A 19,530-nucleotide genomic window follows, 5' to 3' on the forward strand; every position below is an offset into this window, starting at 1 on the left:
TTTAATCTTAAAATAGAATTCAAAAATCTATTTTGGAAAAGACAAAAATTGAAATAAAGTATTTTAAACACAAAAATTGGATTTGGGGAACAAAAAGTGAAAATTTCACCGTAAGTATTAGATTTGTGACAAATGCAGAATGATCTGAGAGGTTTCCTCCCGTTCTTCCCCAGATCGGATGGAAGCTCTGTAGACTGAGAAGAGACAGAAGTCAGACGTGAGAACAGTAATGTGAGCTACTACAGCGTGTATCTTAGGGAGTGTCCACACTTTGCTCGTTTGGTTAATGTCAGTGAGAGAGGAGAGATGAAGGTCAGTGACTGGCTGAAGGGCCTCTTCCCGGCAGGCACCTCCATTTCACAATAGTATAAATACAATGTGAATTCACTCCGTGCTCAAGCTCATAAATTATGTTTATTGACAACAATTTGAGTGGCTTTTATTGTATGAGACTTTGTAGATTAACTGAGATTTTAATAATATAGTAATACCACAATATTTCCAGTTTATATAGAATGTAATTCTGTAGTAAACACAAAAGAGGCTGTTGAGAGGACCCAGGAGGTAATGCATGTCAAACACTGAGACTGGTGCTGACACGCAGTAAGCCCAGACGTGCTTTCACGGGGAGCAGGGTTTCTGCGGTCGGGGCCTGAAACTCTCATCCCCATGCCCAGACTCTGGGAACCAAGTTTAGTCCACGCTGAACATGCTTTCTGCCAATGCGTCTGTACACAGCTCCTGGTATTAGCATTCTTACCTTTCTTGCTTGCTTTCTTATTTTATTATGGTAAAATATGGATAACATAAAAGCTGCCATTGTAGCCATGTTTAAGTGTGTGATTCAGTGACAGCAAGTGCAGCCACACTATTGGGCGCTCATCACCACCATCCACTTCCAAAACCTTATCACTTCAAACTGAAATCGGCACCTGTTGAACAACAGTTCCATCCCATCCTCCCTCCAGCCCCTGACAACCACCATTCTACGCTTTGCCCAAGTAAAGCTGACCATTCGTGTTGTTGCACGTACCAGAACTTCCTTTCTTTATGAGGCTGAATAATATTTCATTGTGTGTGAATACCAGTTTGTTTATCCATCAATATACATTGGAATTGTTTCTATCTTTGGCTATTGTGAATAATACCGCTGTAAATATTGGTGTACAAATATTTGTTCCAGTCAGTTTTCAATTCTATATATATTTATCCCCAACTGCTGAATCACATGACAATTCTATTTTTAATTTTTTGAAGAACCCCCATACTGTTTTCTACAGTCACTGGGCTAGTCTACATTTCCATCAGCAATGTACAGGACGTTCCTACGTCCACACCAACACTTGATATTTTCTGAATATTTTATCATAACCATCCTAATGGGTGTGCATCCCAACACATAAAAAAATGGTGAATTATATAAAATATTTATCAAAAGAAAGAAACTAAACCAATAAATAAAATTTTATTTATATAAAATTTAAAACTATGAATACATAAGAAAATAATTTTCACATTTTCAGAGTAATATTTTTCCATTAAGGGAAATGTTGATACTTAGAAGGTGCACACAGAGTGCTTCTGGGAGGCTGGCTGTGTTCGTTTTTTAACCTGTGTGTTTCTCTCTCTCTCTCTCTCTCTCCCCCTCTTTCTCTCTCTCTCATGTGTGTGCATGTCCCATTATGTCTGCTTCTCAAGTCATGAGCTAGAGAAAGGTCAGGAAATATAAATACAATTTATTTGACAAAACTTATACTTTAAGGTAAGCGATGTGCTTAAGCTAAAAGAAGGGGAGACATTTTTCTATTGTGAATTTGAGATTCTATGTCCTCCAAGAATATGACTCTATGAGGAAATCATTGTTGCTGAGGATTATGACTATTCTCACCCATGCCATCCTCATTAAAGGACCCAGTCTAAGTTCAAGATAGAATGTTGATGTGAGGTATGTATTGTAAGGGCAAGATATAAAAAATAGTAAATGCCTTCTGTTGAGTGATGGGACTCCCTCCTTCTAAATGTCTTACGGTGGCAAAGCCTCGAACAGAGCATCACCAGTGACGCGTTAGGGCGTTACAGATGCAAGCTTAGTAGAGACCTGAAACTGGAAGTGGTAGCCCTCATGCACACCACACAAAGCAAGACAGCGGGGAAGAGGTGCGCACTTCATGGAAAAGTAAAAACCTTAAAAATAAAAGGGGGAAGTGAATCACTGGTTCAGCCAGATCCTGAAAGGAAGTTAGAAGTAACAGAGAATTAGAAATAATGAGTAAGGCTTTTTTTTTTTTAGTTTATTAATTTTTTACATATGTTTACCCTTTTTCCCCCAATGATTCCCCCCTCCCTCCCCGCCCTGTCCCCAGTTTGTTGTCCATGTCCACTGTTCATGCATACATGCATATAAGTTCTGTGGTTTATCTCCCCCCAACACCCCCCTCTTTATGGGATTGTCAGTCTGTACCCCACTTCTGCATCTCTGGGACTACCCCATTCCTCAGACTGCTATGTTCATTATATTCCACAAATAAGTGAGATCATATGAAACTTGTCTTTCTCTGTTTGGCTTGTTTCACTTAGGATGATACTTTCAAGGTCCCTCCATGTCGTCTCAAAGGATAAGAGATCTTTCTTTCTTACAGCTGCGTAGCACTCCATTGTGTATATGTACCACAGCTTTTTTATCCATTCGTCTACTTATGGACACTTGGGCTGTTTCCAGATCTTAGCGATTGTAAATAGTGCTGCTACAAACATGGGGATACATATATTCTTTCGAATTGGTGTTTCAGGCTTCTTAGAGTATATTCCTAGAAGTGGGATCACTGGGTCAAATGGAAGATCAATTTTTAACTTTTTGAGGTAGCACCATATTGTTTTCCATAGTGGCTGCACTAGTCTGCATTCCCACCAGCAGTGTACTAGAGTCCCCTTTTCTCCACACCCTCGCCAACACTTGTTGTTTGATGATTTGTTGATGGCGGCCATTCTGACAGGTGTGAGGTGACACCTCATTGTTGTTTTAATTTGCATCTCCCTGATGATTAGTGATGTTCAGCATTTCTTCATGTCTCTTAGCCATTTGTATGTCCTGTTTGGAGAGGTGTCTATTTAGTTCCTCTGCCCATTTTTTAATTGGATTCTTTGTCTTCCTTTAGTGGAGTTGTATGAGCACTCTATATGTATTGGAAATTAACCCCTTATCTGATATATCATTGGCAATTATGCTCTCCGATACAGTGGGTAGCCTTTCCATTTTGATGATTGCATCTTTCGCTGTGCAGAAGCTTTTGAGTTTGATGGAGTCCCATGTGTTCATTTTCTCCTTTGTTTCTATTGCCTTAGGTGATGTGTCAGTAAAAATTCTGCTGCGTATGATGTCTGAAATTTTGTTGCCTACAGTCTCTTCTAGGATTTTTATGGATTCATGAGTTACATTTAAGTGTTTTATCCATTTTGAGTTTATTCTTGTGTAGGGTGTAAGTTGATGGTCTGGTTTCATTTTTCTGCAAGTAGCTGTCCAATTTTCCCAGCACCATTTATTAAAGAGGCTGTCCTTACTCCACTGTATGCTCTTGCCACCTTTGTCAAATATTAATTGAGCATATTGCCTTGGGTCCATTTCTGGATTCTCTGTTCTGTTCCACTGGTCTATATGCCTGTTCTTGTGCCAGTACCAGGCTGTTTTGATTACAGTAGCTTTGTAGTATAACCTGAAATCTGGTATTGTGATCCCTCCAACTTTGTTCTTCCTTTTCAAGATTGCTGTGGCTATTCGAGGCCTTTTCTGGTTCCATATGAACTTTTGAAGTAATTGTTCTAATTCTGTGAAGTATGTCATTGGTATTTTGATGGGGATTGTGTTGAATCTATAGATTGCTTTGGGTAATATGGACATTTTAATGATGTTAATTCTCCCAATCCATGAACAGGGTATGTGCTTCCACTTTTTTATATCTTCCTCTTTCTTTTTTCAATGACTTTTCTGCGAAGAGGTCATTTATTTCTTTGGTTAAGTTTATTCCTAGGTATCTTAATTTTTTTGCCGCAATGGTAAATGGGATTGTTTTCTTAGTTTCTCTTTCTGTGAGTTCATCATTGGTGTATAAGAATGCCATCGATTTCTTGACATTAATTTTGTATCCTGCTACTTTGCCAAATTCATTTATTAAGTCTAGTAAACTTTTGGTGGAGTCTTTAGGGTTTTCTATGTATAGTATCATGTCATCTGCAAATAATGACAATTTCACCTCCTCCTTTCCAATTTGAATCCCTTTTATTTTTTCTTCCTGTCTGATTGCTGTGCCTAAGACTTCCAGTACTATGTTAAATAGGAGTGGCGAAAGTGGGCATCCTTGCCTTGTTGCTGTTCTTAAGGGAAATGCTTTTAGTTTTTGCCCATTGAGTATGATATTGGCTGTAGGTCTTTCATATATGGGCTTTATTATGTCTAGATATGATCCCTCTATTCCCACACTGCTGAGCATTTTTATCAGAAAAGGATGCTGGATTTTGTTGAAGGCTTTTTCAGCATCTATTGATATTATCATGTGGTTTTTATTCTTCATTTTATTTATGTGGTGTATCACATTTATGGATTTGTGAATATTGTACCAGCCTTGCGTCCCTGAGATGAATCCCACTTGGTCATGGTGGATAATTTTTTTTGGTGTATTGCTGGATCCGATTTGCTAGTATTTTGTTCAGGATTTTGGTGTCTATGTTCATCAGGCATATTGGCCTGTAGTTCTCTTTCTTTGTTGTGTCTTTTTCTGGTTTTGGAATTAAAATTTTGCTGGCTTCATAAAACGAGTTTGGAAGTCTTCCTTCTCGAATTTTTTGAAATAGTTTGAGGAGAATGGGTATTAGTTCTTCTTTGAATGTTCGGTAAAATCCCCCTGGGAAGCCTTCTGAACCAGGGCTTTTGTTTGTTGGGAGAGTCTTGATTACATCTTCAATTTCTTTTTTTGTTACTGGTCTGTTCAAGTTTCTATCTCTTCCTGATCCAGTTTTAGGAGACTATGTGTTACTAGAAATTTGTCCATTTCGCTTAGATTGTCGAATTTGTTGCCGTATAATTGTTCATAGTAGTTGTTAACGATCTTTTGTATTTCTGTGGTGTCAGTTGTTATCTCTCCACTTTCATTTCTGATTTTGTGTATTTGGGTTCACTCTCTTTGTTTCTTGGTGAGTCTAGCTAAGGGTCCATCAATCTTGTTTATCTTTTCGAAAAACCAGCTCTTTGTTTTATTGATCCTTTGAATTGTTTTTTTGGTCTTTATGTCATTTATTTCTGCTCGGATCTTTACTATTTCCTTCCTTCTACTTGCTCTGGGGTTTTCTTTTTGTTTGCTCTCTAGTTCTTTAAGTTGTGAGGTTAGATAGTCTATTAGAGATTTTTCTTGTTTTTTGAGGTAGGCCTGTAGTGCTATGAACTTCCCTCTCAGAACTGCTTTCGCTGCATCCCATAGATTTTGTGTTGTTGTGTCTTCATTTTCATTGGTTTCCAGGAAGTTTTTGATTTCTTCCTTAATCTCCTCAGGGACCCATTCATTGTTTAAGAGCATGCTATTTAGCTTCCACGTGTTCAAATGTCTTTGCATGTTCTTGTTGCAATTGATTTCTAGTTTTATGCCATTGTGATCTGAGAAGATGCTTGATATGATTTCAATCTTCTTGAACTTGTAGAGACTTAGTTTGTGCCCTAACATGTGTCTATCTTTGAGAATGTCCCATGTGCACTTGAGAAGAATGTGAATTCTGTAGTTTTCTGGTGTAGTTCTCTGTAGATATCTATTAAATCCATTTGTTCTAGTGCTTCATTTAGAGTCTCTGTTTCCTTGCTAATTTTTTGTCTAGAGGATCTATCCATTGATGTCAGTGGGGTGTTGAAGTCCCCTGCTATGATTGTATTGCTATCGATTTCTCCTTTGAAGTCCTCCAGAAGAATTTTAATATATTATGGTGCTCCTATATTGGGTGCATATATGTTTATCAAGGTTATATCTTCCTGTTGGATAGATCCTTTCAAAATTATGAAGTGGCCTTCTTTGTCTCTAATTATGGCCTTCGTTTTGAAATCTATTTTATCAGATATGAGTATTGCTACCCCAGCTTTTTTTTCTTTTCCGTTTGCTTGGAAGATTTTTTTTCCATCCTTTCACTTTCAATCAATGTGAGTCTTTAATTGTAAGGTGGGTCTCTTGTAAACAACACATAGATGGATCATGCTTTCTTATCCAATCAACTACTCTGTGTCTTTTTATGGGAGCATTCAATCCAATTACATTTAAGGTGATTACTGGTATGTACTTATTTATTGCCATTTTTGTTTAGTGTGGTTCTATTTTTCTTCCCATTTTTCCTGCTAATTACAGCAGTCCTTTTAACATTTCTTGCAGTGCTGGTTTAGTGCTAATGTATTCCCTTAGCCTTTTTTTGTCTGGGAAGCTCTTTATTTGACCTTTTATTTTGAATGATAGCCTTGCTGGGTAGAGTAGTCTTGGATTCAGATCCTTGTTTTTCATGACCTTGATTACTTCATGCCATTCCCTTCTTGCCTGTAGTGTTTCTTGTCAGAAGTCAGCTGAGAGCCTTAGGGGTTTCCTTTGTAGGTAACCTGTTGCTTATCTCTTGCTGCTTTTAGGATTCTCTCTTTGTCTTTAATTTTTGGCAGTTTGATTACTATGTATCTTGGTGTGGGCCTGTTTGGGTTCCTCTTACTTGGGGCTCTCTGTGCTTCTTGAACTTGAATGCCTTCTTCCTTCACCAAATTAGGGAAGTTTTCTGTCACTATTTCTTTTAATATATTCTCTAACCCTTGCTTATTTTCTTCTTCTTCAGGGACTCCTATGATGCGAATATTATTCCGTTTCCAGTTGTCCCACAGTTCTCTTAAGCTGTCTTCCTGTTTTTTAATTCTTTTTTCCTTTTGCTTTTTTGATTGGTTGATTTTTTCTAGCCTGTCTTCTAATTCGCTGATCTGGTCCTCAGCTTCCCCTACTCTGCTTTTTAGACTTTACAATGTGTTTTTCATTTCTGATATGTCATTTTCATTTCTTCCTGTTGGTTTTTAATTTCCAACTGGTTGATTTTCAACATTTCTATGTCTTTACTCATTGTGCTCATATCCTTACACATGCTGTTGAGCTTCCTCAACACCATGGCTCTAAATTCTAGTTCTGTTAACTTGCTTAACTGCACCTCATTTATCTCATCTTCCATAGAGGTCTCTTGTTCTTTCATTTGGCTTTTGTTTCTGTTTTTCACCATTTTGGCTATCTCAGTGGGTTTTGGAGTCTGCCAAATTTTCCCTGTAGGTGTTGGTGTTCTGCTGTTTGTGGCTCCCTCTCCTGGGTTTGGATGAGCCAGGGAGGACCCACTTTAAACACCACCATCAAGTCTTAGCTTTTCTGGTTAGTGTTGCTAGCCCAGGGAATGGTAGTTATCCTCTAGCTTTTTTTTGCCTGGAGGCTATTAGTAGAGGTCACCTGAAGACCCTTGGTTTCTGAGTTGCCTGAAAATCTCCCTCAGGTGCTCAGTGTAAGAGGTTTTCCTGAGGGTGGGGGCAGCTGCTGGTTGTTAATGGGCCTCAATTGCCATTACCGTGGCCACCAGGTGGGGTTGAATCTCTGAGGGAGGGGCCGCCACCTCTCCCCAGGGCCCTGGGAAAGAGTAAAATGACCACAGTCCTGCGTGGCTGCACTCAGCAAAAGCTCCTAGCACCCTCCAAAACCCGAGTGTCCCCACACAGTTCCAGTCCAGTCTGCCTTCCCTCTGCCGGAGCCCAAGGTGAGTGGCTGCTGCCAATTTAGCCTCTGTCTAGACTCTGGGACTTTTAACCCGATGGTGCTGCTCCCAGCTATGGGCGGACACGGCTGTGGCACCAGTGGAGGGCGTTGCACTCAGCAGAAACCCCAGGACTGAGCCGCAGTAGCGGGACACTGCTGAGGTGGCAGAAGCTTCCAGCAGAGTCCCCTGGACCCCGCAAGTCCATGTGGCACCAGCTGAGGGCTTAGCACGCAGAGTTCGCGGGACTCAATCTTGGTAGTAGCATCCCGCCTAGTCCCCTGGTCGCAACCAGTCCGTGCCAGTCCGTGCCAGTCCGTATGGCACCAGCTGAGGGCTTAGCAGGCAGCAGAGTTTGCAGGACTCAGCCGGGATCGCAGCCCAGGCAGCAGCAACTTCCCGCCGAGCCTCCTGGTTCCCGCCTAGGCCACTGTGGACCGTGGGCTCCCAGCCCCCTCTCACGTTCTCGAAAGCCTACCAGGATTGAGTCCTTGTCCCTGGTTACGTGATCCTCCAAGGTGTCTTTTGGTTGCCCCTTCCTGAAGATTTGCCTTTATTTTCGTTGTATATCCAGTTTGGTCCTGGGAGATGATCTGTGTAGCTCCATTCACTCTGCCGCCATTTCTCCGATCCCCGTGAGTAAGGCTTTTATACCCTGCAGAAAACCTAACATTTGGTTCAGACTCATTCAGGCAGGTATGCATGGAAAAGGAGTGAATGCTGAAGTGTAGATTCAGGAAGTTTCTTCACAAACATATTCTCTTAAATTTCACATTTGTTTTTTGTGTTTTTTTTTTTTCATTTATTTCGGTTACAGATGTTTCTCCTTTTTCCCCCACTGATTCCCCCTCCCCGCCCTGTCCCAGCTTTGTTGTCCATGTCCATTGTTCATGCATACATGCATATAAGTTCTGTGGTTTATCTCTCCCCCCACCCCCTCTTCTGGGGATTGTTAGTCTGTACCCCACTTCCACATCTCTGGGACTACCCCATTCCTCAGACTGTTATATTCATTATATTCCACAAATAAGTGAGATCATGTGGTATTTGTCTTTCTCTACTTGGTTTGTTTCGCTTAGGATAATACTCTCCAGGTCCCTCCATGTTGTCTCAAAGGGTAAGAGATCTTTCTTTCTTATAGCTACATAGTACTCCATTGTGTATATGTACCACAGCTTTTTTATCCATTTGTCTACTGATGGACACTTGGGCTGTTTCCAGATCTTAGCTATTGTAAATAGTGCTGCTATGAACATGGGAGTACATATATTCTTTCTAATTGGTGTTTCAGGCTTCTTAGGGTATATTCCTAGAAGTGGGATCACTGGGTCAAATGGAAGTTCAATTTTTAATTTTTTGAGGTAACACCATATTGTTTTCCATAGTGGCTGCACCAGTCTGCATTCCCACCAGCAGTGTACTAGAGTCCCCTTTTCTCCACACCCTCACCAACACTTGTTGTTTGATGATTTGTTGATGGTGGCCATTCTGACAGGTGTGAGGTGATACCTCATTGTTGTTTTAATTTGCATCTCTGATGATTAGTGATGTTCAGCATTTCTTCATGTCTCTTAGCCACTTGTATGTCCTGTTTGGAGAGGTGTCTATTTAGTTCCTCTGCTCATTTTTTAATTGGGTTCTTTGTCTTCCTTTTATTGCGTTGTATGAGCATTCTATATATATTGGAAATTAACCCCTTATCTGATATATCATTGGCAATTATGCTCTCCGATAGAGTGGGTTGTCTTTCCATTCTGGTGGTTGTTTCTTTTGCTGTGCAGAAGCTTTTGAGTTTGATGTAGTCCCATGTGTTTATTTTCTCTGTTGTTTCTGTTGCCTTAGGTGATGTATCAGTGAAAATTCTGCTGCGTATGATGTCTGAAATTTTGTTGCCTACAGTCTCTTCTAGGATTTTTATGGATTCATGAGTCACATTTAAGTCTTTTATCCATTTTAAGTTTATTCTTGTGTAGGGTGTAAGTTGATGTTTAGTTTCATTTTTTTGTATGTAGCTGTCCAATTTTCCCAACACTATTTATTAAAGAGGCTGTCCTTACTCCACTGTATGCTCTTGCCCCCTTTGTCAAGTATTAATTGAACATATTGTCTTGGGTCCATTTCTGGGTTCTCTGTTCTGTTCCACTGGTCTATATGCCTGTTCTTGTGCCAGTACCAGGCTGTTTAGATTACAGTGGCTTTGTAGTGTAACCTGAAAACTGGTAATGTGATCCCTTCAACTATGTTCTTCTTTTTCAAGATTTCTGTGGCTATTCGGGGTCTTTTTTGGTTCCATATGAACTTTTGAAGTACTTGTTCTAATTCTGTGAAGTATGTCATTGGTATTTTGATGGGGATTGCATTGAATCTATGGATTGCTTTGGGTAGTATGGACATTTTAATGATGTTAATTCTTCCAATCCATGAACAAGGTATGTGCTTCCAATTTTTTATATATTCCTCTATTTCTTGTTTCAATGACCTGTAGTTTTCTGCGAAGAGGTCCTTTATTTCTTTGGTTAAGTTTATTCCTAGGTATCTTAATTTTTTTTGCTACAATGGTAAATGGGATTGTTGTGGGGTTTTTTGTTTTGTTTTATTTTTTAGTTTCTTTTTCTGTGACTTCATTATTAGTGTATAAGAATGCTATCAATTTTTTATGTTAATTTTGTATTTTGCTACTTTGCTAAATTCATTTATTAAGTCTAGTTAATTTTGGATGGAGTCTTTGGGGTTTTCTACGTATAGTATCATGTCATCTGCAAATAATGACAGTTTCACTTCCAAAAAAATAATAAAACAATTATCTGGACCTAAACAAATTGTTTTATTCTGTGTTATAAAATTGTGAAAAAAGTTATTTGCATGTAATGATAGAAGAATATAGAAAGAGTTGGGTAGTCACTACTTTCAAACTCGGTTTCAGGGTTCTGTTAACAATGCAAAGGGGCCGATGAGTGTTGGACAAGCAATGTAGAACAGTGATTTTAAGAACCTCCTGAAATTTAAAAAATACTAGATTAATTTCTTGTCTCTCTAAATTTACAGGGAAATAAATCTTACTGGAAATCTGTTACAGTATTTTTTAATATAATTACTTTATTGATTTACAAGTAAATTTATTGTAACTATTTCTCATATACATGCTGCTCTACTTATTGAATTGCAGTCCTCTGTAATAACGTGATTCCTTTTATTTAAAATTTCTACTTTTTACTTTTTTATTGCAGTTTACATTCAATATTATGTTGTATTAGTTTCAGGTATACAGTATAGTGGTTAGACATTCATATAATTTAAGAAGTAATCCCCCATCCCGCCCTGGCCAGTTTGGCTCAACATTTAGAGTGTCGGCCTGTGGTCCAGAGAGACCCGGGTTTGGTTCCCGCTAAGGGCACACACCTCGGTTGCAGATTGTCCCCGGCCCTGGTTGATCGTGTGGGAGGCAGCCACTTGATGTGTCCCTTTCACATCGATGTTTCTCTCTCTCTCTCTCTCTCTCTCTCTCTCTCTCTCTCTCTCTCTCTGTCTCTTTCTCCCTCCCACTCTATCTGAACAAAAAATGGGAGGGAAATATCCGATGAGGATAGAAAAAAAAAAAAGTGATCCCCCTGATAAGTCCACTATAGCTGGCACCATACATAGTTATTACAATATTATTGACTATTAAATACTAATATAATATTATTCCCTATGCTGCACTTTACATCCCCCAAATTATTTTGTAATTGCCAATGCATACTTCTCAATCCCTTCACCTTTTTCATCCAGTCCCCCAATCATCTCCCATCAGACAACCATCAGTATGTTCTATGTATATATGTTTGTTTCTGTTTTGTTTGTTAGTTTTATATTGTTCTTTAGATTCTACATATACATGAAATCATATGGTATTTGTCTTTCTCTGGCTGACTTATTTCACTCAGCATAATATTCACTAAGTCTACCCATGCTGTTGCAAATGGTAAGATTTCATTCTCTTTCCAGCTGAATAATACTCCATTGTGTATATATGCCACCCCTTTTTTATCCACTCATCTATTGATGGGCACTTGGGTTACTTCCATATCTTGGCTATTGTAAATAACACTGCAATGAACATTATACTTTCAAATGAGTGTTTTGGGTTTCTTCTTATATATACCCAGACATAGAATTGTAGGGTCATAAAAGGTTCTATTTTTAATTTTTGTAGGAACCTCCATACTGTTTCCACAGTGGCTGCACCCAGTCTGCATTCCCACCAATAGTGCACAAGGGCTCCACATCCTCACCAACATCATACTAAATAGGGAAAAACTAAAAGCATTTCCCTTACGATCAGGAACAAGACGGGGATGTCTTCTTTCACCACCGTTATTCAACATAATACTGGAAGGCCTACCCACAGCAATCAGACAAGAAGAAGAAATAAAAGGCATCCAAATTTAAAAGGATGAAATAAAACTGTCATTATTTTTAGATGACATGATTCTGTATAGAGAACACTAAAGATTCCACCAAAAAACTACTAGAACTTATAAATAAACTCAGTAAATTAACGTGATACAAAATAAATATCCAGAAGTTGGTTGCATTTTAATTTTTTATTTATTTTTTAAATATGTTTTCAATAATTTTTTAGAGAAAGAGGAAGGGAGGGAAAAGATACAAAGACAGAGGTTAGAGAAAAGCATCGATTGGTTGCCTCTGCCTGCACCTCAACCGGGGACTGAACCTGCAACCTGAGCATATCTCCTGACCTGGAATTGAACCAGAGACCTCTTGGGGCATGGGATGACACTCAACCAACTCAGCCACACCTGCCAGGGTGGTTGCATTTTTATAAACCAATAATGAAGTATCAGAAAGGAAAACTAAGAAAATAATCCCATTTACAATTTCATTTAAAAAAAAATACCTAGGAATAAATTTAATCAAGAAGGTGCCCTGGCTGGTTTGGATCAGCGATAGAGCGTCGGCCTGCAGTCCTGAGAGACCCGGGTTCGGTTCCCGCTAAGGGCGCGTACCTCGGTTGCAGTTTGTCCCCAGCCCTGGTCGGTCGTGCGGGTGGCAGCCACTCGATGTGTCCCTTTCACATCGATGTTTCTCTCTCTCCCTCCCACTCTACCTGAACAAAAAAATGGGAAAATGTCCTCGGGTGAGGATAAAAAAAAAAAAAAAGTAGGTAAGAAACTTGTACTCAAAAAATTATAAGACACTGAAGAAAGAAATTGAAGATACAAATAAATAGAAGCATATATTGTGCTCATGGATAAGAAGAGTTAACATTGTTACAATGTCCATACTACCCAACAGTCTGTAGATTCAATAAAGTTTTTATCAGAAAACCAATGATGTACGCCACTCTTATTTTACATAGTACTGGAAGTCTTAGCTACAGCAATTAGACAAGAAGAAAAAAATAAAAGGGATCAAAATGGGAGAGGAGGAAGTGAAACTGGCAAAGTAGCAGGATACAAAATTAACATCAAGAAATTGATGGCCTATGGGGGCCTGCATGCCCCAACAGAGACCTTGCAGGGACCTGCATGCCCCAGAAGTGCACCAGTGGGACCTGCACAACACAACAGTGCATCAGCAGGACTCGTCCACCCGGAAGCACCTACCATGAAAGACTGATACCACCCACCAGTTGTCAATCCTCCAGAACCCACAGCAGACAAAAGATGCTGCACACCAAAATACTCTGGAAGGCACAGCAGCCTTATTAGATACACACGAAACTGTGTACACATCCCAACATCCCTCACAAGACCTAGAACTACCAGACTACTAAAATGAGAAGACAAAGAAACAACACTCAAGTGAAAGAAAAGAAGGAATCACCAGAAAAGGAACTACATGAAAAGGAAGAAAGCAATTTCTCAAAGAATTCAAAGCAATGATTTTAAGGGTGCTCAAGCAGCTTAGTGAGAACTACAAACAACTTAATGAGAATTATAAAGAGCTCAGTGGGAATTACATCAGCTTTAAAAAAAAAAAAAAAAAAGAGGTAAAATCTATGAATAAAAATCAAGAGAAATAAAGAACGACGTAGCTGATATGAAAAAATACCTTAGAAGGTTTCAATAGTAGATTAGAAGAAGCTGAAGCTGAAGACTGAATCACCAAGTTAGAAGACAAGGTAGAAAAAAACACCCAAATAGAGCAGCAAATGAAGGGGGGGGAGGATTATAAAGCAGGAGGAGAGTTTAAGGGAGTTTAGGGACAATACAAAAGGCAACAACATTTGCATCATAGGGGAACCAGAAGGATAAGAATCAGAAAAAGGAATAGAGAAGCTGTTTGAAGAAATAATGACAAAAACTTCCTCAATTTGGTGAGGGAAAAAGTCACACAAGTCCAGGAAACACAGAAAGTCCAAAATGAGAAGAACCCAAAAAGACCCACAGCTAGACCCATCAAAATTAAAATGGCAAACATTAAAGACAAAGAAAGGCAGATTTCCAGTCAAGATGGCAGCGTAGCCCTGGCCGGTTTAGGTCAGCGGTTAGAGCGTCGGCCTGCGGTCCAGAGAGACCCAGGTTCGGTTCCCGCTAAAGGCACGTACCTCGGTTGCAGTTTGTCCCCGGCCCTGGTCAGTTGTGCGGGTGGCAGCCACTCGATGTGTCCCTTTCGCGTCAATGTTTCTCTCTCTCTCTTTCTGTTCCTCTCTCTCCCTCCCACTCTACCTGAACAAAAAAGATAGAAAAATGTCCTCTGGTGAGGATAAAAAAAAAAAGGAAAAAAAAAGATGGTAGCGAAGGTAAATGCGGTATCACGTCCTCCCACAACCACATCAAAGCTACAACTAAACTAAAAACAACCATCATTCAAAACCCCCTGAAATCAAGCTGAATGGAAGTCCTACAACTACAAAATTAAAGCAACAGCCACATCAAGACTGGTAGGAGGAGTGGAGGCGTGAGGGGCGGAGGCGCGACGGGCTGGTCGCACACCCACGTGTGCTAGATAAAAATCCGGAGGATACCTTGGCTGGGAAAGTCCTTCCTGAGGACTGAGGGGTCCTTGTCCAACACCAGGTAACGCGCTCAGGGTTCTAGTTCCAGGAAAAGAAGTCCCCATAACTTCTGGCTGGAAAAACCAGTGGGAACTGAGGCTCAGGGAAGCTGACTGTGGCTGGAGCCCCAGGCAGCTCCTTAAAGGGCCCGCAGACGGACTTATCGGACTCACTCCCTCTAAGCTTGGAGGGGAGGCAGCTCGAGGGGCACCAGAGTCATACAGGGAAGAACTGAGCTGTTTGGCACTGGAGAGAGGGCTGGAGAGGGGGCTTTCTCTGGGACAAATGTGCTGTCAGAGGCCTTTGTTCCTTTGGTGAGCCCTTCCCTGGGGTGGCAGACAGCCACCATATCTGGGAATCCAGCAACCTGGCTCACACTGGTAGCCCCGCCCTGGTGACTCTCTGAGGCCCCGCCCCACCCAACTTTCAGGCCCACCCAAGCTGTTGGCACTTGCTTAACCGTAGGATTGGCCTGTCTTGGATCCTGCTTCAGGTTTTTCCTAAATTTTTTCAGACAAGCAGCATCTGGTGTCAGCTAGCCCCATACCGCTCATTAAGTAATACACTGAAACAAACACAGGATGCAGCCAAAATGAGGAGACAAAGAAACAGATCCTAAATGAAAGAACAGAATGAAACCCCAATAAAATAACTAAGCAAAATGGAGATAAGCAACCTAACAGATGCTGAGTTCAAAATACTGCTTATAAGGATCCTCAATGAACTGAGTGAGAACCTCAGTGAACTTAGTGAGGGCCTCAAGAGCATAAAAAAGGACCAGTCAGAAATGATGGATGCACAGTCAGAAATGAAGGAGGCATTAACTGAAATAAAGAATAATTTACACAGATTTAATAGTAGAGTACATAAATCCAAGAAGCAAACCATTGATTTGGAATATAAGGAAGCAAAAAACGCCCAATCAGAACAACAAAAAGAAAAAAGAATCCGCCCAGGCCGGTTTGGCTTAGCGGTTAGAGCGTCGGCCTGCGGTCCAGAGAGACCAGGGTTCGGTTCCCGCTAAGGGCACGTACCTCGGTTGCAGTTTGTCCCCGGCCCTGGTCAGTCGTGCGGGTGGCAGCCACTCGATGTGTCCCTTTCACATCGATGTTTCTCTCTCTCTCTCTCTGCTCCTCTTTCTCCCTCCCACTCTTCCTGAACAAAAAATGGAAAAATGTCCTTGGGTGAGGATTAAAAAGAAAAGAAAAGAAAAAAGAAAAGAAAAGAAAAGAAAAGAAAAGAAAAGAAAAGAAAAGAAAAGAAAAGAGAATCCAAAAAAATGAGGTTAGTGTAAGGTGCCTCTGGGACAACTTCAAGCGTGCCAACATTCGCATCTTGGGGGTGCCAGAAGGAGAAGAGAGAGAACAAGAAATTGAAAACCTGTTTGAAACAATAATGGCAGAAAACTTTCCTAACTTGGTGAAGGAAACAGACATACAAGTTCAAGAAACACAGAGAGTCCCAAATAAGATGAACTCCAAGAGGCCCACACCAAGACACTTCATCATCAGAATGCAAAAGGTTCAAGACAAAAAGAGAATCTTAAAAGCAGCAAGAGAAAGGCAGATAGTTACCTACAAGGGAGTTCCCAAAAGGCTGTCAGCTGATTTCTCAAAAGAAACTTTGCAGGCCATAAGGGAGTGGCAAGAAATATTCAGAGTGATGAAAAGCAAGAACCTACAACCAAGACTACTCTATCCTGCAAAGCTGGCATTTAGAATCGATGGCCATATAAATACTTTCCCAGACAAGAAAAAGTTAAAGGAGTTCATCACCACCAAACCATTATTATATGAAATGATGAAGGGTCTTTTTGAAGAAAAAGATAAAATATATGAACAAACAAAATGGTGATGAATACATATCTATCAACAATGGAATCTACAAACAAAATGAACAGGTAGAACAGAAACATTCTCATAGATACAGAGAACATTTTGTTGGTTACCAGATGGGAGGGGGGTTGGGAGAATGGGTGAAAAAGGTGAAGGGATTAAGAAGTACAAATTCATTGCTAGACTGACAAACCTCAAGGGGAAAGGGGTTGCGGGGGGAGGGAAGAAATAAACCAAAGAACTTATATGCACAACCAATGGACACAGACAATAGTGTGGGAAAAGGCGGGAGAGGGGTGGGAGTGGGAAGGAGGGGGTCAATGTGGGAAAAATGAGGAACATGTGTAATACATTCTACATTCAACAATAAAGATTTAAATAAAAAAAAAAAGACAAAGAAAGCATCTTAAAGGAAGCAAGGGAGAGGCAAAAAGTTACCTACAAGGGATCTCCTATTAGACTGTCAGCTGATTTCTCAATAGAAACACTTCAGGCCAGAAGGGAGTGGCATAAAGTATACAAAGTAATGAAAGGCAAGGGTTTGAATCCAAGCCTACTCTATCCAGCAAGGCTACATTCAAAACTGAAGGTGAAATAAAGAGCTTCACAGACCAAAAAATAAAAGCTAAATGAATTTATCACCACCAACCCAGCACTGCAAGAAATCCTAAAGGGTCTGCTGTAAGAAGGAGAAGAAATAGAGAGCAAGAGAGGAACTCAGGCATAAAATAAAAATGGCAACTAATAAGTATCTATCAATAATAACCTTATCATTCCAAAATGGCAGTGGAATGAATGGAAGCTACACAGACCATGTCCCAGGACCAAACTGGAATTACAATGAAAATATAGACAAATCATCAGGAAAAAGCAACAGAAAAGCAGCTTGGAGGACCATATAACCAGGGACACTGACTTGATCCTGGTAGGATTGCAGAGGCACAAGAGGGGGCTGGGAGCCCACGAAGAGCAGCATTCTTAGCTGTGAGCAGTGCCCTTGGGGTTAAAGTCCCAAGTGGCTCCATGAATCAGAGCTGGGACAGACGCTAAAATATCCACAACTACTCACGCTGGGCTTTGGCAGAGGTAGAGCAACTGGACTGAAACTGTGTGGGGACATTCGGGATTTCGAGGGTGCTCAGAGCTTTTGCTGAGGTGAAGCCATGCAGAATGGTGGCCATCTTACTCCTTCCCAGGGCTCCGGGTAGAGGCGGCCCCAACCTGTGGGTCATTGAAATGCAAATTGAGGCTCATTGACAACCAGCATCTGCCCCACCCTCAGGAAATCCCCTTATGCTAAACACCTGAGGGAGTTTTTCATTCAACTGAGAACACAAGCCTGTTCAAGTAACTGTGAATAGTAGGCTCCAGACAAAAAGCTAGAGAATAACTGAAACATTCCTGGGCTAGCAACTCTAACCAGAAAAGTAAGATTTGACAGTGCTGTTTACATGGATCATCCCACACTCATTCAAACCCAGTAGACGAAGCCACAAACCGCAGAACACCAACACCCACATGGAAAATTTGGCAGGCTCCAAAGCCCACTGTGATAGCCAAAATGGTGAAACAAAGAAACAAATGCCAAATTAAAGAACAAGAGACCTCTACCAAAGATGAGATAAATGAGGTGCAGTTAAGCAAGTTAACAGAACTGGAATTCAGAGCCATGATCTTTAGGCAGCTCAACAGCATGAGTAAGGACATCAACACCATGAGTAAAGACATATAAATGATGAAAAGCAACCAACTGGAAATTAAAAACCACCAAAAAGAAATGAAGAATGATGTATCAGAAATAAAGAACACATTGGAAGGCCTAAACAGCAGAATAGAGGCTGAGGACTGAACAAGTCAATTAGAAGACGGTGTAGAAGAAATCAACCAATCAGAAAAACAAAAGGAAAAAACAATTAAAAAACAAGAAGACAGCTTCAGAGAACTGTGGGACAACTGGAAACGTAATAATATTCACATCATAGGAGTCCCCGAAGAGGAAGAAAATGAGCAAGGGTTAGAGAATATATTTGAAGAAATAGTGACAGATAATTTTCCTAAATTGGTGAAGGAAAAAGGCATTCAAGTTCAAGAAGCCCAGAGAGCCCCAAGTAAGAAGAACCCAAATAGGCCCACACCAAGACACATAGTAATTAAAATGCCAAAAATTGAAGACAAAGAAAGAATCCTAAAAGCAGCAAGAGGTAAGCAACAGGTTACCTACAAAAGAACCCCCATAAGCTTCTCAGCTGATTTCTCAACAAAAACACTACAGCCAGAAGGGAGAGGCATGAAGTAATCAAGGTCATGAAAAACAAGGATCTGAATCCAAGACTACTCTACCCAGCAAGGCTATCATTCAAAATAGAAGGTCAAATCAAGAGCTTACCAGACAAAAAAAAAAAAAAAAGCTAAGGGAATACATTAGCACCAGACCAGCACTGCAAGAAATGTTAAAAAGACTGCTGGAATAAGTAGAAGAAATAGGAAGAAAAATATAACCAAACTAAAGAAAAATGGCAATAAATAAGTACATATCAATTATCACCTTAAAAGTAAATGGATTGAATGCTTTGATTAAAAAAACACACCAGAGTAGCCCTGGCCAGTTTTGCTCAGTGGTTAGAGTGTTGGCCTGTGAACCAGACAGTCTCTGCTTTGATTCCTGCTAAGGACACGTGCCTTGGTTGCAGTTTGTCCCCAGCCCTGGTTGGGTCGTGTGGGTGGCAACCACTCCAGGTTTCTCTCTCACGTAGATGTTTCTCTCTTTCTCTCTCCATCTCTCTGTCCCTCCCTCTCCCCCTCCCACTTTATCTGAAGATAAATGCAAAACAAAAAAAGCATAGAGGAGCTGATTGGATAAGAAAGCATGACTCATCTATATGTTGTTTACAAGATAAGAGGTTTACCACC

The 19,530-nt window shown here is 40.4% G+C and overlaps 1 pseudogene; it reads right to left on the minus strand.

The window, feature by feature from the left end:
- Positions 1-117: 117 nt before the first annotated feature.
- The window catches only part of LOC118616802, a 42,730-nt pseudogene continuing 23,317 nt past the window's right edge, over positions 118-19,530 (minus strand).

Source organism: Molossus molossus, unplaced genomic scaffold, assembly GCF_014108415.1.
Source record: "Molossus molossus isolate mMolMol1 unplaced genomic scaffold, mMolMol1.p scaffold_m16_p_46, whole genome shotgun sequence".
Lineage (NCBI taxonomy): Eukaryota > Metazoa > Chordata > Mammalia > Chiroptera > Molossidae > Molossus > Molossus molossus.